This window comes from Mesoplodon densirostris, chromosome 16, assembly GCF_025265405.1.
Source record: "Mesoplodon densirostris isolate mMesDen1 chromosome 16, mMesDen1 primary haplotype, whole genome shotgun sequence".
Lineage (NCBI taxonomy): Eukaryota > Metazoa > Chordata > Mammalia > Artiodactyla > Ziphiidae > Mesoplodon > Mesoplodon densirostris.
Window position 1 is genome coordinate 23,612,997 of NC_082676.1, and position 22,907 is coordinate 23,635,903.

A 22,907-nucleotide genomic window follows, 5' to 3' on the forward strand; every position below is an offset into this window, starting at 1 on the left:
AGAGCAGCCACAAGGATTTCTTCAAAACTCCACTGGATGCCCTCTTTAAAACCTCCAATGACCTCCCATCAAAATAAAACAGAAATTCTTTATCAAAGCTCCGGGTCCCTGCACACAGCCCCTGCTTCAGCTCCCACTACATCCCCTCCCCTATTGCCACCATCACTGTGATGACGGTGTCACATTGGCTTTCCGTCTGCACCTCAGCCACGCCAGGCTTGCCCCGGTCTTGAGGGTTGCCCTTAATGGTCCCTCTGCAGGGACAGTGGGCTTGTCCCCTGTCTCTTGACATCTCTCACCTTTCAGATCTCAATCTATGTGCTCCTTGACCACTCTGTCTAAAGTGGGTCCCTCCTTCGATTTTTTGGTTATAGCTGGTTTTTCAGTTTTGCTTTATTTTGTTTTTGCCATTTTAACCATTTTTAAGTGTAACAATTCAGGGGCATTAATTACATTCACAGTGTTGTACAACAACCACTACCATCTATTTCCAAAATTTTCATCGCCCCTCAAACAGAAACTCTGTTCCCATGAAGCAAGCATGCCGGGTTTGGTTTTTTCATAAGTTCACAAACGGAACTTACACTGATTGACTGACTGACTTATTTGTTTCTATTCCTCCTCTAGGACATAAACTCCACAAAGACAAAAATTTATCTGTCTCAGGAATTCTCTGGCGGTCCAGTGGTTAGGACTCTGCGCTTCCACCGCAGGAGGCCTGACTTTGATCTCTGGTCAGGGAACTAAGATCCCACAAGCTGTGCAGCGTGGCCCAAAAAAAGAAAAAAAAACATATCTGTCTCATTTGCCATTTTCCCCAGGGTTTAGCACAGTTCTTAATAAATAACAACAATAAAGCTAACATTTATAGAGTTTGCTATTTACCAGGCACTGATCTAAGCATGTTACATCAATTAAGTCATTTAATCTTCATAATAACCTATAATAGGTACTCTTAATATCTCCATTTTACAAAAGAAGAAACTAAAGCACTGAGAAGTGAAGTAACTTGCCCAAGATCACACAGCCAGTAAATAGCAGTGTCAGAATTCAAACCCAGGGAGTCTGGGGTCAGATGGATGGGTAGTTGGATAAATGGAAAAACACATGGGTGATGGGTGGATGGAACACCAATGAGACAAGTCTAGAGATCTGGGCTGCATTCACCTCAGGAGCCTTTCTGGCTACCAGCCAGCCAGCCTGTCCTGACAACTTATCAGACCTTATGCAGCTGACTTTCCCATCCAAACTCCTGATCATTATCCTCCTGATTTTACTGATGAGGACACAGAGGCCCAAAGAGTTCTACCGATTTGCCCAAGGTCATAAGGTGTGCCAAGTCTCTCTGGCTCCAAAGTCCATCCCACTACATGACATTTCAGTAGCCCTAGGGGGGTTCGTGCTGAATAATTTCTCCCAGGGGTGAAGCTGGCTAAGGAAAAACTTCCCAAGATTGAAAGGCAAATACACTTGGAAGAGCTGAATTCAAAATCAGGACCACTGTTTCTTGTTTCAGTTCTGCCACTTCCTATCTGATGGGCCTTGGGTGAGTCACTTCCCCTTTCTGAGCATCAGTTTCCCCATTTGTCAAATAAGGATGAGAGCTCCTGTCCTCCCACTTCAGAGCAGGGCTGTGTAGAGAAAGGATGTTTCAGAGAACAAAAGGACTTTGAAACACAAAAGTTACAGTCACACTAAAGCCAAGGGAGAGTATATCACAGATGCTTACGACATGTGTACCGGAAGCGTGCCTTTGCATACATACACATAGCAATGGAACAGCATGAGGGCACACACAGCCACGAGTGCCCATGGTCATGAACAATCACTCCCTAGCCAGGAAGGTTCTGTTCTAAATCCAAGACACTGACGACTTCTACCCAGGTGTTGTGGGAATGCTGAACCAGGTAGGAACTAACAGTAGGAAGGAGTGGAGAGAGAAAGAAATGGACAGGGTGTGGAAAACACCAAAACAAAGAGAATGCTAGGCAGAAAGTGAGATTCTTCTGTTCTGAATGATGTTTTCAATGATCAGAGTTACCAGGATAATCCTTCTTCCTTTGGGGGAAACCAGGGAGTACATCTTCCCCGTCCCCCTACAACCATCTCCTGGGCTGTTGGTCCTCATCTGCACCCCCAGAACCATGCCCTGCTCAAAGAAGCGGGAGGATGAGCCCTTGGACTATCCTTTGAACTTCCTTGCCTGCTAACCTCTGGTTGCCTTTGGCCAATGGGAGGCACTGGCAGGAGGTCAGAGGGTGGAAGCAGAGAGGGACAGGGGTATATCTTCCCAACTGCCCTTCCTGTGGTTCTGGTGGTGGCTGAACCCCCGCTCTGTGACAGCTCCTTGAACAGGCCCAGCCATCGCTGAATTCTGGTAACACTATTCCCTCCCTCTGTTCATTCAGGCCAAAGGGAGGTAATAGCTTCTGTCACTGTGAGTTTGCAGGTACCCCTTGTGGGTTCCCTTAACCCTGCTCGCAGCTTTATTAACTTCTCCAAGTTGAAGCATCTGAGTGGAATTCTGTTTTCTGCCAGAAGCTGATTGATACATCACCTGACCCTAAATAGATATACGAATTAGAGAGGGAGGGGAGGAGAAATTGGGAAGAGGCAGTCTAGTCTGGTGGCTAAGGATAAAATAGGAGACTGGAGACCTTGAACACTCCCTTAACTTCCCTGTGACTCAGTGTCTTCATCTGTAAAATCACGATGATAATCTTACCCACTTCACAGGTTTACTATGAAAACAAAATCGGACCATGCCCGTAAAGCACTTACATGCCAAAACCCACAGTTAGTGCTTAAGAAATATTAGAAATTCTCATCTTGAGTTCTGAGTCTAAAGGCTCAAATGTTAACAATACCATTCCCTTAGAGCAGGAATTTTGGGGGCTTTTTAAAGGGGGTTCTCTGTGTTACACAATTTTCCTACTATGAGCATGTATTACTTAGGAGTCAGAAAAGAAAAAGAAAAGAATTTAAAGAAAAAACGCCGTGAGAGAGAGAGAGAGAGCCTACTATTCTTTTTTTTTTTACATCTTTATTGGAGTATAATTGTTTTACAATGGTGTGTTAGTTTCTGCTTTATAACACAGTGAATCAGTTATACATATACATATGTTCCCACATCTCTTCCCTCTTGCGTCTCCCTCCCTCTCACCCTCCCTATCCCACCCCTCTAGGTGGTCACAAAGCACCGAGCTGATCTCCCTATGCTATGCAGCTGCTTCCCACTAGCTGTCTATTTTACGTTTGGTAGTGTATATATGTCCATGCCACTCTCTCACTTTATCACAGCTTACCCTTCCCCCTCCCCATATCCTCAGGTCCATTCTCTAGTAGGTCTGTGTCTTTATTCCCATCTTACCCCTAGGTTCTTCATGATATTTTTTTTTCTTCTTAAATTCCATATACATGTGTTAGCATACGGTATTTGTCTTTCTCTTTCTAACTTACTTCACTCTGTATGACAAACTCTAGGTCCCTCCACCTCATTACAAATAGCTCAATTTCGTTTCTTTTTATGGCTGAGTAGAGTCTACTATTCTTCCCCTCTGGGGATGATGTTACTTGCCATCGGGCTCTCCCCAGCACGGAACATTCACTTCCTTGAGTGACAATCTCCAGGTGGACATGAATGAAATGACCGCCTGTGAGGAGGGAGGAGGGGGACTGTGCTGCCCTCCCAGCCGGTCCCCTAATGGAGTCAGAGGGGTGGAAACAGGAGTTGGGCCTGCAGTCATTCCCACTGATGCTCAGGTCCGCACACGGCAGTGGGGAGACGGCAATTTGTCAGAGGCCTGTGGTACCCAGGCACCGCATTAAATAAAACCAAGCAATGTGAAGAGGCTGCCACCCGTCAGCACTGGCTTCTTGCCCAAAGGTTTCACGTGCCACCGCGGAGCCACAGACTGATGTGAAGTTGTAGGCCGGGGACCACGTGACATGCCCAGAACTGCAGAGTAACAGCATCAGAAAGGAGAAATGCTTCCCGCTTGGACCACACTGACGACTGCAAAGGCAGACAGAGACCTCCCTCTGGTGAGACATCCTCTGAGAGTCGGACAATGAGCTTCCAGGCTTCGTCTCCTGTGAGCTCCACAAGGGTCACCCAAGATAGGTAGGTTTATTCCCCAGGCAGGCTCAGCTGGCCAAGGTCACACAGCTACTCAGCTTGAGTAGAGCCAGGACATGGACCCAGGTCTGCTGACTCACAGCCCTATGCCCTTCCCCCTCGATCCTGCTACATCCCACCACCTCCGACTTGCTGTCAACCACGTAACCAAAGCTACCGTTGCTCTGGATGTAGAAATAATAACAGCAGTATCAACCCCTCCCACGTGCAGGGTGCTTTACAATCTAAAGGATCCGTTTATTATCATCATTCGCTTGGACCTCACCAGTTGGCAGTTGGTGAGAGGGAGCACGGAGCTGAAGTTACAAACATGGGCTTTGGAGCAGCGTCCTTGCCCCCTCGGGTTCCAGGCTCCGCTGAGAAGGGAGGCGAGGAGGGGAAAGAAGACAGGAGAAGCAGCAGACCTTCCTTGGCAACGCTTCGTGATCTCGCAGTTTCTGAATCTCTCTCACTTGATTTTGTTTAAACACTAGGAAAGTTCATTGTCAGCGTTATTTAGAATAGAGTAAAATTGGAAACAACTTTACATGTCCATCAACCCCCTGTTGATGGCCAAATGAACTAGGATTTATCCATTGAAAAATGAATTACAGAGGCTTCCTTGGTGGCACAATGGTTAGGAATCCGCCTGCCAATGCAGGGGATAGGGATTCAAGCCCTGGTCCGGGAGGATCTCACATGACGCGGAGCAACTAAGCCTGTACACCACAACTACTGAGCCTGCGCTCCAGAGCCCGCAAGCCACAACAACTGAGCCCACGAGCCACAACTACTGAGCCCACGTGCCACAAATACTGAAGCCCTCAGGCCTAGAGCCTGAGCTCCGCAACAAGAGAAGCCGCCGCAATGAGAAGCCCGCACACTGCAAAGAAGAGTGGCCCCCGCTCGCCGCAACTGGGGAGAGCCTGCATGCAGCAACGAAAACCCAATATAGCCAAAAATAAATAAATAAATAAATAAATTTTTTAAAAAGAAAAATGAATTACAAAAGTATTACATATCTATTGTGAACATTTTTGAGATGGATTTCATATACACTGACAGGGAAAGATGTCAGCATATAGAATGAAAAAATGTACATTGTAAAACAATAATGTAAGTTATGGTCCCATTCTGGTTTGTATGTTTATGTAGGCATAGAAAAAAGTTCCGGAAGGACCCGTATCACACTGTTATCATTGGCTACTTCTGGAGAAAAGGATTTTGGTTGGGGAGCCACGGAGAGAATATGCTTCTGAATTATTAGGATTCTTCACATAAATCTTTTGTAATTAAAATGAAAGAAAAAGGGGGCTTCCCTGGTGGCACAGTGGTTGAGAATCCGCCTGCCAATGAAGGGGACATGGGTTCGAGCCCTGGTCCGGGAAGATCCCACATGCCGTGGAGCAACTAAGCCCGTGCGCCACAACTACTAAGCCTGCACTCTAGAGCCCACGAGCCACAACTACTGAAGCCCGTGCGCCTAGAGACCGTGCTCGCAACAAGAGAAGCCATCGCAATGAGAAGCCCGCGCACCGCAACGAAGAGTAGCCCCTGCTTGCCGCAACTAGAGAACACAACTAGAGAAAGCCCACGTGCAGCAACAAAGACCCAACGCAGCCAAAAATAAATAAATAAATAAATTCATAAAAGTGGAAATGTGGCCTTAAATTCTGGTTTAAAAAAGAAAGAAAAAGTAAATATAATATTTTTTAAAAAAAGGTTTGTTTGGGTTAGTCATTTACTTCCCACAGTACCTGCTGTAATGCCATTTCTGCCTGTTCTCTTCCAATCTGTATCTATGGTCAGACCTAATTTTATACCACTTTAATCTGAGTGCTCACAGTTTTATGGGTTTCTTTCTATTTAACATTCGTTGTATAGGAGGGACTTCCCTGGCGGTCCAATGGTTAAGACTCTGAGCTTCCACTGCAGGGGGCACGGGTTTGATCCCTGGTCGGGGAACTAAGATCCCGCATGCTACACGGCGTGGCCAAAACAAACAAACAAAAAACAAAAAACTTTAATTGTATCAGAAATATTTCCACATTATTATATCATCATTATCACACAGCTAACATTCGTGGGTGCTTCACTGTGTGCTAGAATGTGCTAGAATTCCCTTGCTAAGAATTTTACATGCCTAAAATCACTTAGTCTTCACGACAAGCTTAAAAGCAGGTACTTGGACAATCCATATTACAGATGGGGAAACTGAGGCTTAAGAAGATGAACTGATTTGCCAAGATCTCACAGTCAGTAAGGACAGAAACTAGACTTAAACCCTGGTCTGTCCACAGTCCTCGCTGCGAACCTCTCCATCTTACTCCCCTCCCAGGTACTGAGTGGTGAGTGAGAAGAATGCAGCAAGTAGGGATGAGGAGACCCAGGTCCTGGGTCTTCCTACTTGCATGACCTTGGACAAGTCACTTCCCCTCTGATTTGTCCACTCAATCAATTCTTTCACCAGACAAGCATTTGCACATCACTTAGCCACACGCCGAAGACAGAACAATGAAGAAAACATGAACGCTGCCCTCAAAGAGATGAGAGCCTAGCCTGAATCTCTTCATGCACGGGAAAGCTCTAACCCCCGTCCCGCCTCTGTCACAGGGACATGAAATGAAATGAAGAAAGGATGCAAAGGAGCTTCACAAGTGCACAACTCCATAAATATTTCTGTGGCTGTTCGCGGCTGCATATTATTTTATCCACTGGATGTTCCCAAACGTTCTCAATCATCTTCCTGTTGTCGGGCACTTAGTCCCAATTTGCTACTATTATGGGAGAAGTCTGATGGGGATTCATCCAAAGGAAATTGTGCAAAAAGAAAAAAAAAAAAAAAAAACCAGATGCACAAAGACGCTGCACAACCTTTGGAATGACTGAAGGGAGACCAGTCCTTCATCTTAAATTCATGAGGCTGCAAACCAAATGCATGCCCCCCACCCCAACCTGCTCCTCCCCCAACCACTCCAGGGGACATCTCAGTGCGGTTTCCACCTTCCTTCCTCGCCAGCCCTTGAGGTCCACAGTGCAGATGTTTTTCCTGCAAGGCCAAGCCCACCCGTTACTTATGGTCCTTACAGTTGCCAAAGGGACCTCCCCAGACATGGTTCTGTCATGCCCCAAACGCGTGCCCCGTGCAGACCAAATACCCGCAAAGGTTCCGGCAGCCTCCAGGCTCCTTGTCAAGTGGAAACACCTTTGTCTGACATTTGAGAGAGACTAAAGGGGGAGGGAACTGATGTTAGCTGAGCCCCTGTGGTGTGCCAGCACTGCTCTAGGTCCTTTATATAACAACCCTAACGTGGTCTCAGTCAGATAGGTGTGTTTGTCCACATTTGACAGATGAGGAAGCCGAGGCTCAGATCAGCTAAGTGATAGCTCGAGGGCACGTGGCTAGTACACAGTGGAGCTGGGACTAGAGCTCAGGTCCGGCAGATTCCAGAGCTTTGACAAAGACCCAAACACAAGCTGACTTTCTGAGTCACCTCCCAGCACCCCCAGCTCCCTGCACCATCTGCTGCATGCACACCAGACTGCCCATTCTTCAAAGACACCCTTATTTCCCTCCCCTCTGATCCAGGGGAGTGGGTGCCCTTACCCCCATAGTTATCAAAATTCCACTTGGCCTTTGGTGCCCAGCACAAAGGCCCCAATCTCCTTGAAGCCTCCCCTGATCACCAGAATAGGAATCCACGCTGAGATAGGCCATAGCACCTCCTTTACCTCCCCTGTGTCATGTCCGTGTCTCTCTAGGCTAGACTGGGAGACCCTGGAGGAGAGGATGCTTCCCCAGAGGCCGTATATGACCTGCAGGAGGTACTCAGGGAATATTTTTCAAATTGAACAAAAGTGAGTATGACCTCTGAGAAGAAACTGTGGGCGGCTCGCACTGCCATCAGGAATGTGGCTCTGACTCACACTGCCTAGATTTGAATCCTGGCTCCCCAACAACCGAGCTGTGTGACCTTGAGCAACTGTCTTTTCTTTGCTAAGCCTCAGTTCCCTCAATCTGTAAAATGGGAGGAAGAAGAGTTCCTACCTCAAAGGGTTTTGTGAAGACTGTATGAGCTAAGCCCTTAAAGCAGGTGCCTGGCATGTAGTAAGTGCTCGATAAATGTTGGCTGTGACTATTCTTACCCACAAGCCTCCCGCCCACAAAGGAAGCAGTGCCAGCGTGCTCCCACCCCCACCGGCCCACCCACGCTCCCGTCTCCTTCCCTCAGAACCTCCTCTTCGCAGTCCCAGCTGGTGCTCCTGCATTCCCTCCCTTATATTTTCTGGTCATTGGGTTCCTATCAAATGTGGCAGGGGTGAGTGTCAGGGCCAACCACCCTCAGAGCCAATCAGCCTTCCCTCATAGCCAATGGGAGCAGGGAGTCCAGAGCATTCCCCACTTCCGGGGGATCCTGGCCGGGAAGCAGAAAGCCACAGCCAACACCTCTCTCAGGCTCCCAGCCAGTACCTCTCTGCCCCTACCCCTCAGGAGCACAGGAGCACTCGGGCCACAGAGCCACCCTTGCCTCGCAAGATCCAACACGTAGACCTCTCCACCTGGACCAGCCCTGGCACATCAGGTGTCTGGCTCTGCTGGACACCAACCTGGTATTCCCAGACACTGCCCCAGGTACAATGCCATGGTAGAGAGAGGGGTTCTGGACTCAACCACACACTTTCCAGCTGTGTAACCTCAGGCAGGTAACAAGATCTCTCTGAGCCTTAGTTACTCATCTGTAAAAAGAAGATAATAATAGCACCTACTTGTCAGGGTTGCTGTGAGATAATGCAAAGCACTTATTGTCCCAGTGCATGGCATACAGTAAGTGCTCAATAAATGTCCTCACTCTGATTGTGTAATCATTGGTATTACTCCAGATAAAGATTATTATCCTTTTTTTTTTATAAATGGGGACACAGAAGCTCAAGAGGCTCACAAGGACACCCATGCTGGAGCGAACACAGAGGCACCTCCTACCTCAGCCGGCCTAGTAAGGAGACCCTCTCTACTGCCCCCGCATGCTCAGGCCCAGAACTTGCCTGAGCACCAGCATCCTCTTGGCTCTGGATACTCCCAAGAGGGACCAGGGCTACCAGCCACCTATGCCTCAGCCCTGGCCCATTATCTGTGAGGCAGCCTGACCTTTCCTTCTCACCTTCTGGGGGTTAAGGGCTGGGAGACCAATGTAAGGCCCCTCCTAAGAGGTAGACTCAGGCTCCAGGCTATAATGCCCAGCCCATCAGAGTCCTGTGTATGGAACAGCCACAGCAGCAGAGAAGCAGGCATTTGGGCTGCAAAAACCCCAAACCAGTTAGAAGAGCTGGGTACATTAGTGCTGGCTCTCTCACCCAGTTGCCTGTGACCTTGGACAAGTCATTTTTCCTCTCTAGGCCTCATTCAACGTTTCAATATTTACTGAGTGAGGACTACAGGACCAAGTATTCCACTCATGCCGGTTCTGGGAAGCAGTCCTGCATGACGTTCACAGAACTGGGCCCAGGGAATGGCCATGTGGCCCAGGAAGGGTCTAATAGGAATAATGCCCCCTGCACTGATCTCCTCCAGGATTGCCTTGAGGGGCCCCTCAAGGAACCATGCTCTGCACACACACAAACCTGGTACATGGGGTCAGCAGGCAGGCATGACCTCAGACTGGCCAGCAGAAGCCAGCTTCATCTCTGCATGGAGCTGGCAGAGCCTCCCTGGGCCACAGTGGCTCAGAGAGGAGGCTGGCACAGGCCGCCACTGCCGCAGGCTCCATATGGAGGAATGGGTGGGCAGGCGGGCACACAGTCGCCTCTCTTCTCCACACCCTTGTCCGGGACAGGCAGCACCGATTCTTCCAGGAGCTGCTGAGGGCATCAGTCGCGTCCCTAGCTCTCAACCTGGCCCAGCTGCTACTGAATCTGGAAGATTCCTAATGCTGGGAGGTGGTGGAGAGATAGAGCAGCTGAACCCCACAGGGCCTCAGAGAGGTCCTAAACCCAGCCCTCTTACACTCCCACCTCTGGGTGCAGAGGAGGCGATATAAGGATCCAGAAGTGAAGGCAGGAACACACAGCAGTGTCTCTCCCTCACCAATGCGTTCTCAGAGCCCTGGCGGGGGGAGAGGGGGTGGGGGTGGGAGCTGGGAAGCAAGGACCACGGCCGGTGCCGCAAAGGAGACCACTATCCTCAGAACTCCTTCCGTGTCCTTATCCAGCCTCCTACTGTCCCCAGGGACCACCCCCAGCCATAGCTCTGCCAGACAGTGGCCTTAGCATCTGGTAAGTACCCTGACGGCTGTAGTCACTCGCCACCACAACCATGCCTGCCCTCAAGATCCCAGCCTCTTGGGGCCTTGGATGTCCCCAAGTGTGAAGGTGCCAGACACAACTGGGACCCACAAGTCCTCTCCCTCTAACGGGTAGGGGAAGCCTCTGGTCAGGACAACACCAGGCCAGAACCTCAGTGGTCCTAGGGCTAAGTTCTATCCCCCCAGCTTTGGGAGACTCGGAAGGGAGGTGGGATGGGAAGTGAGCCCCGAGTGGGGAAAGGACTGTAACCAGAGGGTGAGGGTGAGGGCGAGAGCTCCCCAGCACCCCAATCTTCAGCCAAGAGACTGTCCTGCAGCATCGGAAGCCTGGACGGAGACATCCAGAGCACTCTCGGCCTCCACGGCGGCGGCAGGAGTGGTCTCGGAGGACGGAGCGGGCCAGCCCAGCACCCAGCACAATCGTTCATCCCTACAGCAAGCGTCAGCCCCCTCGCCTGCCCACCTCTCTCTCCAGGCCTCGGGGAGGCTGCAGACCTGGGAGGTGGGGAGGAACAGCAAGGACCTCCCCCGCACTGGTCGGAGGGCCAAGAGCCTGCAAACTCAGTTCCTGCCGGTCGGTCCCGACCTCCCCCAGGGCTGGAGGCTGGGCCTCCGGGTACCGAGCCCCTAGCCCCCCGTGCCACCTGATCCCCCGCACATGCCTACCTGGGCCTGGGGGTCCCCATCTCGGGCAGGCTGGGAGGGGGGCGCCCCCTCGGTTCCTGCGGGCCGGCAGGCCGCGGGGCGGGGCGGGCGCGCCGGGCCGCGTTGGGCTCTGCGGAGCAGCCTGGTCCGCGACACCCCCGCCCGCTGATGGATGCCGACTGCAGCAGCGGCGGCGGCGGCTCGGCGTGCGCCGGGGGCTGGGCACCGTGCCTATAGCCCCGGGCCTGGCGCCCGTCGCGCGGCCAGTCCCCGCCCCCGCCCGGCCTCTGCGCCCAGCCCTGGGGCAGCCGCCGCGCGCCTGCCTGCTCCCTCGCGGCGGCCCTGCCCCTGCCTCCGCCTCCTCCCTGCCGGTCTCCCTCTCCCTCTCTCTCAGGCTCCCAGGCCACCTCCTCCCGGGCGCTGCCACAGCGGCAGTTACCCGACCACCGCGGGACTGTGCATCAGCAGCCAAGCCCGGCGCCTCCGCTGACCCCGCCCTGGCCTTGGACAGCCCCTGTCCCCGCTCGGGCCAACCCCTGTTGGGGGCTCGGCGGGGGAGGGTGGGGGCGGAGGGGAGAGGAAGAGGAGAGGATCCCTGACTCAGAAGGGGTGACTCAGCCTCAGCCCACCGAGCCCAGCCGAATACCCTCACCTCCCCTGTAGCTCAGAGCTCGGGTCAGAACTTCCCTGGGACTCAGCGCTCCTCCCCGACCCGGGAGGAGGTCATGCAAATGTCTCCTGGGATCCCGTGTGTGTATGTGTGCATTTGTTCATATGTGCTTCGGTGACAATGACCGTAAGTGTAACAGCGGGGAGTGGGCCCGTGTACAGATGTTTCTGGATGTGCATCCAGGCTCCAGGAAGGTGGGCTTGGGGGGTGGCCAGCTGGCCTGTGGCACTGAGGTCCTGGCTCAAAACCAAGTGAAGCCCTGCTCCTCCCTCCAGGAGCGCTGTCTCAGAAAGCCCTCCAGACCAACTTAGGAGATCCACAGCGAGGACCTCCAATGGCCTGGGCTCTAGTCCAGCTCTGTCATGGGTCACCCAGTACCTGTGGGCACACTGCTATCCTGCTCTGGACCTCACTTTGCCAACAGTGAAAGAAAGGGTGGATGTACCTATCTCTAGGGTTCCCAGTTTGTGGGGAAGTCCTGAGAGATGGTTGTGTAACCCACAACATGATCCCCAAAGATTTCTGCCCATGGGTCAGCATTTGCAGGCCACATGACCCCTACTCCCTAGCCAGCACCGCCACCATCCCAGGCATACACGTCTATTCTTTCATTCTTCAAATCATTCCTGAGGACCTACTATGTGCCAGCCACTGTTCTAGGCACTGCAGAGTCCACCACACTGGAAATTACAGAGGTCCAAAGCTGGGACGCCACCACCCCCTCCCCATGGCAGGCTGCATTTCCTTCAGTGTCAGCCTCACCAGTATCCATCTGAACTCCCACACTTGAGCAGCAGGCAGCCCCCTCCCTCCACTCCTCTCTCCCAGGGTGGATGCTCCATCACAGTGACCTTCCACCCCAGGTCCTAGTACCAACCCTAGGGCCTCCACAGAACGAGGCTATGCCCTCTCCCCAGCCCCCCTCAGAGAACCCAAGATAGCAACCATGTCCCTTCTCCCCACCCCCGAATCAAGCCTTCTCTTCTCCAAGTTAAACGTCACGCACTCCTTCACCAGATGTTCCCAAGACACAGCTTCCGGTGCCTTCACTCTCTCTGCTGCCCACTAGGCTCAGGGGTGGTCAGAGAGGAGAGAGCCGAAGGAAACCAGATCCTCCCAGTCCTAGAGAACATGCCCTCCCTCCAGACAGGAGACAGGAAGATGACAAACCAGCACAGGGCCAATTCCCAAAAGGACCAGAGTCCTGCTGGGCGGACTTCCCGGTAGACGTTCTTCTTTGCCTTTGGACTTTTTGCTCCCCAGCTTCCAAAATTCAGTTCTTCCCAGGAACTCCCCAGGCCCTCAGGAGTATGGCCTTGGGCAAGTCACTTTGCCACCCTGCGGTGCTCTGCTTGAGTTCAATTCACCACACATTTATTCAAATGAATGAGTGAAAGGACCAGTAAAACTTAGGAGTTAACACCAGATGAACTTATTGTTTCATACACACATCTGTTAAGAGATTTCTGACTGCCTGCTTCAAGTATTTTTATTCCAAATTGATTCTTAGCCTCCTCTGCTTGCTGCCTTTCCCAACCCTGGGTTCCTGTGGGCAGGACCGAGCTGCCCAGCCAGAGTAGCTCAACTCTCCTTCCCTCAACCCTCCTCCCCTTCCTTTCTTTCCCCAGGCACGAGCCTTCCCCTCCCTCCCCTGGGGCAGGACCACTTTCCCACCCTCCTCAGCTAGATGGAGCCTCTCACTTTCCCAGAAGAATCCAGGCTACATTCCAAAAACTAAGGCAGAACATTCTTCTGGTTTTATACCGGAAGGGCCCAATTCCCTTCAGGTCAGTGGGACCACACAGAAAACTGGGCTGCTTCTACTGTTATCATTATTTCTCTTTCTATTATTATTATTGGCTAACATTTCTATTAGCACTTTCTAGTTTGCAAAGGACTTTCATGTTCCAGCCTCACATCTTGTGACATACTGTCACCCACCCACCCCCATTTTATAAACAGGCGGTCTGAGGTCCAGAGCGGTGAGTGACTTGTCCAAGGTCACACTTGCACAGTAACACTGACTCTCTGGACCAGACATCTTCCACTTCACCCCACAATAACCTTTTCCAGAGAAATCTGATTGTGGTGGGGCAGGGGGGTGGGGGAACTCTCTGAAGAACACACGGCCCCCTGTAGGCATCAGTTGAAATCACTACCCCAGTTACTTGGCTGCCTTCATTCCCAGGGCAGGGAAACTGAGGCACAGGACCAACCCAGAACCACATCTTGTGAAAGCCCCCATGGAGAAATGCTAGGGCCCCAGGTGGAGGATGAGGAGCCTCCACCCCACACCCTGTAAAGAGGGGCTCTTCCAGCCCTGACTCTGCCACTGCTTTCTGTGTTACTTGGGTAGATGATTTGACCTCTCCGAGCTTCAGTTTTCTCACCCATAAAGTGGGAGAGATTCTTCCTGCCCTGCTTCTGTCGCTGAGTTGCTGTGATGGGTTAGCAGATGCTGGCAGAAGAGAAAGGACAGGACCCCTCATCCCCTCTCGGGTCTGCCTGGGGAGCAGGAGAAAGTCTTTCTTCTTAAATTTTAACTGGAGGGTACTTGATGGTGCAAAAGTGCTAGGATACAGGAAAGCCAGGAAGAGGATGGAAGTGATGCTCTCCCTCAGCTGGGAAGGCAAAACACATGGTGTCCGCTACAGTCCCCCAAGGCCACTGGTGGGGCAGAGACCAAACAAAATACTCCGGCAGGCCCCTCCCACCCCTCCCCTTTTATCTTTCAGATGAGGAAACCAAGGCCAGAGCAAAGCAGCACCTTGCCAAGGTCACCCCAGGTAGTCAATGGTCTCACGACTCCCGAACACCAGGGGCCCCTTGATTCCTGGGTCGGCAGGGTGGGGTGGCAAGCACTCGTAGTGCAAGGATTTACTCTTTCATTCAGCAATCAGTGATGTGCACACTGAGCCTGGGGAGGGCAAGAGGAATTGGGTAGCCTCTGTCCTTGAATTCCCGTCAGTCCAGTGGCGGAGAAAGGCACACAAACCGGCACATCAGAGGGTACTGTAAGATGAATCACCACCACTTTCTGAGTACTAGCTCTGTGCCTGGCCCCAGCCACACATTTGTTTAATCCATAGAACAATTCTCTGGCATCGAAATTATTAACTCCTTTCATAGCTGGAGTCACTGAGGCTCGGGGTTAATGACTTCCCAGAGTTCACCCAGCTAATAAATGGCAGGGCCAGGATGTGACTGCCAGATCTGTCTGATGCCAAGCACTGAGCTTCAACCCTTATGCTTTTCTCCCTGCCTCTAAGGCTCTGCTGACCCATCAGATAGCCACTACTCACATATGGCTTCTGAGCACTTGAAATGTGGTTCGTGTACGTTGAGATGTGCTGTAAGTGTAAAATTCACACTAGAGTTTAAAGATTTATTAATTATTATTTATTTATTTATTTATTTATTTATTTATTTTAGGCCACGCTGTGCAGCATCATGCAGGATCCTAGTTCCCTGACCAGGTATTGAACCCGTACCCCCTGCAGTGGAAGCTTGGAGTCTTAACCACTGGACCACCAGGGAAGTCCCTAGATTTTGAAGATTTAATAAAAGAAATGTACTGTATCTCCTTAATAACTTTTGTGTTGCAATTATAATATTTTGGATGTATTAGGTTTAATAAAATATATCATTAGAATAATTTTACCTGTTTCTTTTGGCTTTTTTTTTTTTTTTTCTTTTTGCGGTATGCGTGCCTCTCACTGCCGCGGCCTCTCCCGTTGCGGAGCACAGGCTCCGGATGCGCAGGCCCAGCGGCCATGGATCACGGGCCCAGCCGCTCCGCGGCATATGGGATCCTCCCAGACCGGGGCACGAACCCGTATCCCCTGCATCGGCAGGCGGACTCTTAACCACTGCGCCACCAGGGAGGCCCTGGCTTTTTTTTTTTTTTACGTGGCTACCAGAAAATTTAAAATCACATATGTGGCTCACATATTTCTTTTGGTCAGCACAGGTTTAGATTCTCTGAGGTCCTAGCCCAGCCCATGGGGCTCAGAAAAGGGTTCCTGCAGGAGGGGACACCTAAACCGAACTGGGTTAAAGGCAAGGTCATGGGGAGGAAGGTATGCCAGGGCAAGAGAGCTGGCCCCAGAGGGCAGCCAGGCCTGGGTGGGCTGTGTTGCAGCCCCAGTAGCTGAGAGCTGGGCCAGCTCGTGGAGGAAGTTACCGGAGCCAAACTTTCCAGATCAACGTGATCTACAGGCCTGGGAAGTTCTGCCTGACAAGGCCGCTGTCACTGATCTTTGGTGCTCTCTGGAAGGCCCTGCAGGGCAGCTGTGGCCGGGTGTAGGTGGAGGGATGGGCAGCAATGCCCACCTGACAGGGACTTCCCGGCTCCAGCTGCCCCAACCGCCTCTCCTTCAGTCTCCTCCAAGAAGCCTCCCAAAGCACTACAGTCCCCAGGGACCTCGCTGTCCCCTCAAACCTTCCAGCCCAGACCGTGGGAACTACACACTCCTGCCTTCGGCCATACTCTGGCCTGGAATGATGACGAAGCTTCACAGAGGGTCACACAGCACGAAGCGCTTTTCCATCCTTAGTGTGGTGAAGAGCCTGGGGGCAATGGTTACCTCCGGGGAGGGGGTCGGGGGCAGGGACAGGGGAGTTACATTAATAGTACAGGAGCAGTGTGACCTTGGGCAGGGCCTAAACCTCTCTGAGCCTCAGTTTCCAACTCTGTACAATGGGGGTAATATCAGCACCACCTCTTCAAGCTCCCATGACATGAGAGAATACCCAGGAAGGGCTTAGCAGGCCCCTGCGGTACCCTCAGTCCCTCCAAAGCCTCCAAAGGTCACCCCTCCTCCAGGAAGTTCACCCTCCATGCCTCTGCCACCCAGTCTGTCCCTCCTCTAGGCTGCTGGGCCACACATCTCTTGTCTCTACTTCTGAGTTCGGGGTTCAGTTGTGATGAGGCTCTCTGACCTCTCCAACAAGACTGCAGTTTGTCAACGGTGGGAACCTTGCCTGTCCCTTCCTTTCCGTCGCTCCTCCCCACTCCCGCTCTCCTGGCACTTCCCCCACAGCCAGGCCCCTGCACAGGGCTGCGCATCCCAGAGGCTCTCACAGCCCACTCTAGTGGCTTGAACACTTGGCCACTATCCTTGGCCAAAAACAATGTGGGTCGGATGACTGTGCATATTCTGAGGAGCTGGTCCCGCTCCGCTCCCTTGCGGGAAGAACCTTCAGTGGCCACACATTCTCTGATGAAGCAACTCCAATCTCTCCGCCTGACTCTGCAGTCCTTCACAGCCTGGTCTCACTTGCCTCTTCTGCCTCATCCTCAGGGTCCCTGCGGGCAAGCTCAGTCAGACTGAATGGCTCTGGGCCCCCAGGGCCCTTGCAGGGGTTCTTTTCTCTCCCTGGAGACCCTCTTTCCCTTTCCCACAGTCATTCTTTCAGCCATCCTCCAGGAAGTCCTTCCTGATCCCCTCCTCTTTACAATAAGCCTTCCCAGCTAGAAGGAACCTCTTGGCCTCTCCCCTGCCCCCTACACTCTGCCCTCCAGCCCTGGGGTGTGTGAACTGCTCCCCTCAGTGCCCAGCTCAAAATATGTGCATGGTGTGTGTCCCTGGGGACACATCTGCACTCTCAGAGCCAGAGGCCAGGGAGAAAGCCAGAGTCAGGAGTTCACCCAGGATGGCAGGACCCTGCCGACGCTGAGTCCTGCTGACCCAAACTCCACCTCGGCTATATTTCTTAATGGATCTCCATGCTCCTGCTGCCCCTGGGAAATCAGCCCTCCCCTAAGACATCTGGGAACCATACTCCTGGGGCCTGAACATAAAAGATCTGGCCACGTTCCCACTGGATTCAGACATCCACCCAGCCTCCCATCGGGTGCCTGAAGTGTCAGCTGAGGTTTGCATCATCACAGCATCACAGATTCCTTGCAGTCAGAAGAGACCTTGCAAAGGATCACAATGAGGCTGGGAGCAGTGGGAGGCAACAGGAGAAAGGCTATGTGTGTTTGTCTGTGGTCCCCTGTGCCAGAAGATGCTGCAGCGACACCATCAATCAACATCAGCATCGCAGAGAGCCTTTGGGACCCCTCTACGTGCTGGCACTGTGTCTAGCAATATGCGTACATTTTCAGTTTTTAATTTCTTACTTCTCTGTAAGGCAGAGATTATATATTCCACCTTGATTTTACAGGGGAGGAAATGAAGCTCACAGCAGATAAGCCACTAGTCCAAAGTCACATTGCTAGTAGGTAGGGGGCCAGGATTCAATTCTAGGTTTGCCTGACTCCACAGCTTGTTTGTCCACCATTAATCCTGCATACATTTGATTTAACACAAATTTACTCTAAAGATGCTGGCCATGTTTTAGTTCCTGTCTGGGAAGTAGTTACATAAATATGTGTAAACTTATCATCTGTGTACTTTTCTGCATTTACATTATAACTTCAATAAGGTTTTTTTTTTTTAATGTTTTTGTCCCAGAGATGAATCTATGCTAGAGATTTTTGGGGTGTTAAATACTCTTAGTATTACAGTCTGAAGCTAGAAAGCTGGGTTTTGTTTTTTTTCTTTTCAACCATCTTTCCATTTCAATAGGGACTGTCCTAAAGAACTCATAAACCCCCAAGCCAGACCAGCAAAATTTCACCTGCTGTCTGTCCGCTGCTCAGACTACAAACATTTTCTTGCACTTACATTCCCAGCCCAGGTGCCACCTAGCCAATATTCAACTTCCAGAAGCTGGCACTGCTCTGCAGTTTTTGCGATCCTCTCCTCATCCACCCATCTGCCCCAGACAGCTAGACCAGCCGCTGCATCACTGTTAATCCCCAGCTTCATGAGATGGCCAGGCAGCCACGTCTGGATGTTCCCATTTCCCCACACCAGGCCAGGCTGGGCAGAGAAGCCGTCTGTGTATGTAAACCCAGCCTTCTGCTTGGGCGGCTCTTGCCGGACTCTCCTGGTCACCTGGGCCCTCTGTGGCTTTTATCTTTCTGCCCAAATTAACCATCAGCTTCAGCGGTTCCCTGGGCACAAATCAGACTCTCGTCAGATCCTGTGGCAGCTTAAAGACAGGAAGGGCACGTTATCCATCTCTGTTTCCCCAAGGCACCAGGGCAAAGGTTTGTGGGATTTATTGGGCGCCTCTGTGTGCCTGGAGGGACCTGTGATGGGGGCGCGGGCTCACTAGAAAACACGGTCACGTTCTCTGGAAGCTGAAAGTTTAAGGAAAGAGAAGAAACACCAATATCAGCCAACCGCAAGAGAAGGCTAAAATACTAAAGGTTGTCAGAAAGGGAAAAAATGTTTTGGGAGTTCAGAGGAGAAAGAAATGAGAGAGGTGCAGGTGTCAAAGAAAGTTTCAAGGCAGAGGTAGCATTTAGGTTGAGCATTAAAGGGAGGCCAGAAGGACAGGTCTAGATGGAGGAGATAGCATAAAACGAGGCACAGGGTTGGGAAGTACAGGGTAGATGCAGGAAACTGGCCTTTTTTTTTTTTTTTTTTTTTTGGCCGCACCTCATGGCTTGCGGGATCTTAGTTCCCCAACCAGGGATTGAACCCAGGCCCCGGCAGTGAAAGCGACAAGTCCTAACCACTGGACTGCCAGGGAATTCCCAGGAAACTGGCCTTGAATGACCCAGAACCAAGGATGCCAAAGGTTGAGGCTGGAGCTGGAATGGCATATAGTGCCAATGGGAGCCTCAGATGGCACACCAAGGGTTTCCTGCACTGTCCAGCAAGTAGCCACACGTGACTATTTACATTTAAATTAGTTAAAATGGGATAAAATGTAAAAGTCATAGCCACGTGTGGTTGATGGTTACCATATTGGACAGTGCAGAGGTAGAACATCTCCATCACCAAAGACAGTTCTACTGGACAGCGCCGGTACACACAGCAGAAAATCCAGAAGACTTTGAGCAGAGGTGCGACATGATCGGAGCTGGGCTTTAGGAAGATTAATTTGTCCCCGGTAAAGGGTAGGTACCTGGAGGTAAGAGAGGCCTGGACCCAGGGCAGGCATTGTAATAATCCAGGTGAGATCAATAACCACGTCTATTCCCTGGGTTCCTCTCTTCCTATCAGTAAGCAGGAAAGCAGAGAGCCATGGTTCTCAAAGTGTGGTCCCTGGAACATCAGCATCACCCAGGAACTTCTTGGTATGCAAATCCTCGGGCCCTATCCCAGATCTACTAAGTCAGAAACTGGGGGTTCAGAGCAGCAGCCTGTGCTTTTATCAGCCCTCTCCTGATTCTGATGCATGCTCCCGGCATAGAGGCTAGGAGCCCACTCTGGTTCCAGACTCTACACCTCTACACCCTGGAGTCAGAAGACCTGCCTCCATGTCTTGCATGTCTTGGCTCAGCTGTTTACTAGCTGTGCTTAATTCCTTTGTGCCTCAGTCTTATAAGGATTAGAGTTAATACATGTATTTGTCTGAGAAGAGTGCCTGGCCTATAGGAAGTGCTCAATGAATGTTAATTATTTTTAATCCTCATGGGCCACTTCATCTATACTCCTATGGTACAAAGTTGAATTCCTCCCACAGACAATGGACCAGCATCTGTCTCTACCTGCCTGTCCATCACACGATATTCCTAGGCCCACTCCCCATCCCACCATTTACTTTTCTCCAGGCCCAGAGTGCCAGTTCTTCTCCCGGAAGGCAGGGGCACTTCCTGTGTCAAGGGAGCATTTCCACCAGGGGAGAATGTCAAGGCAAAAGGGGCAGATTTAATGTCCTGAGCTAAGATGTCCCGGTAGGAAGCAGGTCAGGAGATGCCCCGGGAGTCTTCCCCTACAAGACCACCTGGGAATAGGATGTCTGGAGGTGAGCACCCAGCTGCCCACTGCCATTGAAAGCCTCAAGCCTTTTCCTTCGGATCCATGCCAGCCAAAAGGGCACAGGAAATGGCACCTGGGGTTCTGTCTACCGCAGGTAGCTCAATCCTGACTCGGGGAACTAGCCAGGGAGGACAGTGTCAATAAACCTGGCTTCTGATCTTGGCTGTGAGATCTCGGGCAGTCATTTTCCTCTTTGGATTCAATTTTCTTGCCTCTAATGTGAGGGTGTTGGACTAGTGTGTTCTTAACCTTTTATGGGTCATGGTTTCCTTTGAAAATGCGATAAAAACTGCAGAGCTTTTCCCAGAAAAATGCACATGGGCACACATCCAGACACACACACATACACACATGCACATGCACACACACACACACACACCTTATTATGATTTCAGGCATCAAGAAACCTCATGAAACCCATGCATAGTTCACCCCTTGGGTACATGGACACTTAGTTAAGAAACCTTGGCTAGATGGTCACTAGTCCTCATGATAAGAAGTCAGCTATATTTGTATCTAATTCAAAGGAACCCTATGTTAAAAGTTTCACCAAAAAGATGAGATGTGAAATGGGCTTTCATAAGATTCAGTTGTTGATCGGCTAAATGCTATGCATCCCTCCAAGAGCCTACCTCCCCCCTTGTCATATGGCCTTGGCAGTCTCTCCACACTGTCCCCACCGACTCAGCAGAGAGCACATAGTCCTGAAAGACACCCCTGCCCCACCAGCTGTCTCTGGCACTTCCCAAAGAGTAGACAGATTGTCCCCGGCCACGAGAAGGTAGAAGAGGAGGAGTCTGGCCTGCCTCTTGTTCCCCCACCCCAAATCCTTGCCTCAGATGCCAATCACTAAAGACGCGCTCCAAGATGCCACCTCCAACCCCCCAAAACACACACACACAGAGCCACGCCCATGCCCTCCCTCGCACAGCCACAGCCAAGGGACTGCACCTCCAGACACCTGGGGGTGTGGCCTCTTGGAACAGGTGAGGGTTATTTTGAGAGGCTGAGTGACAGGATGGGTGAGAGCCGTTCCACTCTGTCAGAGCTCCCACTGCCACCACCAGCTCCGATGAATCACTACCCACCACGTGAATGTCCCCGTCTGTCAGCATGACCAGAGAGGCTGCACTGGCTTCTGGAACAAATTCCTTGGATTGGTGACCATGCTGATCACACCAGCACGAGTCCAGGATCACACCAGGGGCAAGACGCCCAGCTTGAGCTAGTGCAGCCGACCCAGACCGACAGCCTCTTCCAGCCCAGCCCAGCCCAGCCTGTGCCAGAGGCCTCTCTCTGCACAAGTCCTTTCAGAGTGGCTGTTGATACCTCTTCCCCTCCCCAGTCTATCTGTAAGCCACCCACTCCCACACCACTGCAATCTGGTTATGAATGGGCACCCAATTAACCAGGCAGACTGGGATAGTATCAATGCAGCCATCAACTGGTTTCATCTTTCTGGAGGAAAGGGGCCCTTGGCAGTGACAGTGCAGAGTCCTAACCACTGGACTGCCAGGGAAGTCCCCTCTGGAGGGCACTTTGGAAAAGTGCATGATAAGCCTTAAAAATGTGCATACCTTTTCATCCAGAAATTCCTCTTCTATGAATTTATCTGTGAGACCAGTGGATATACTCAAAGATGTAGCCAAAAGAACATTTGTCTATTGTATACAGGAGTCTTGTATATCAGAGTGAAGTGGAAATTTGGAATTAATATAAATGTCCAAAAATAGTGGGTATTTTATATAAATAGTGATAACACATATCTTGAAATACTATACAGCTGTTAAAATATAGTGTCATGGAGCTATATGATTCTATGTAATAACGCTCATAACATAATACAGAATTTTTTAAAGCATATGGGACATGTGACCCAATTTCTATAAAGTATGTGCATGCATACCTAGAAAAAAGAAAACTTGGAAGGAAATATTCAAAACATAATGTTCCCAGGGATTGTTTTATGATAGCGGAATTTCTTCTGTGCTTGTTTGGGTTTGGTTTTATTCCATTGTTTATTTTCTGCTGTGTGTATGTGTGTGGACATATATTATTTATATGAGAGAGGCAACAAGAAAGGCCCATAACCCTCACCTCACTCACAGGTTCTGGCCTGAACCATCATAGCCCTTCCTGGAATCTCAGCAGAGCTCCCCGACTTCAGCCACCACTCTTATCAAGTCTCCCTCTGGCTTTGAACTTTGCTGCCTTCCTCAAGTTGCCCCCTGGGATTTCACTAACTGGGGGCCCCATCCAGCCATTCCCCAGAGTCCCCTGACACAGGCCTCCACAGTTGGAAGTCCCCTCCTCCAAGGCCCCCTGTTCATGAATCGCATGCAGACAGGGAC

At 51.1% G+C, this 22,907-nt stretch overlaps 1 protein-coding gene across 20 annotated transcripts in view; it reads right to left on the reverse strand.

Annotated features, from left to right (window-relative positions):
- The window catches only part of EPB41L1 (erythrocyte membrane protein band 4.1 like 1), a 142,424-nt gene that overhangs the window by 61,517 nt on the left and 58,000 nt on the right, over window positions 1-22,907 (reverse strand). Inside the window, exon 1 of one of the 20 annotated variants that reach the window (XM_060078312.1) lies at window positions 11,083-11,537. The exons of the other annotated variants lie outside the window; for them this stretch is intronic. The gene's annotated coding sequence lies outside the window, so the exon portion shown is untranslated. Of the gene's footprint in view, window positions 1-11,082; window positions 11,538-22,907 lie in introns of those variants that run through there. 20 annotated transcript variants of the gene reach the window in all.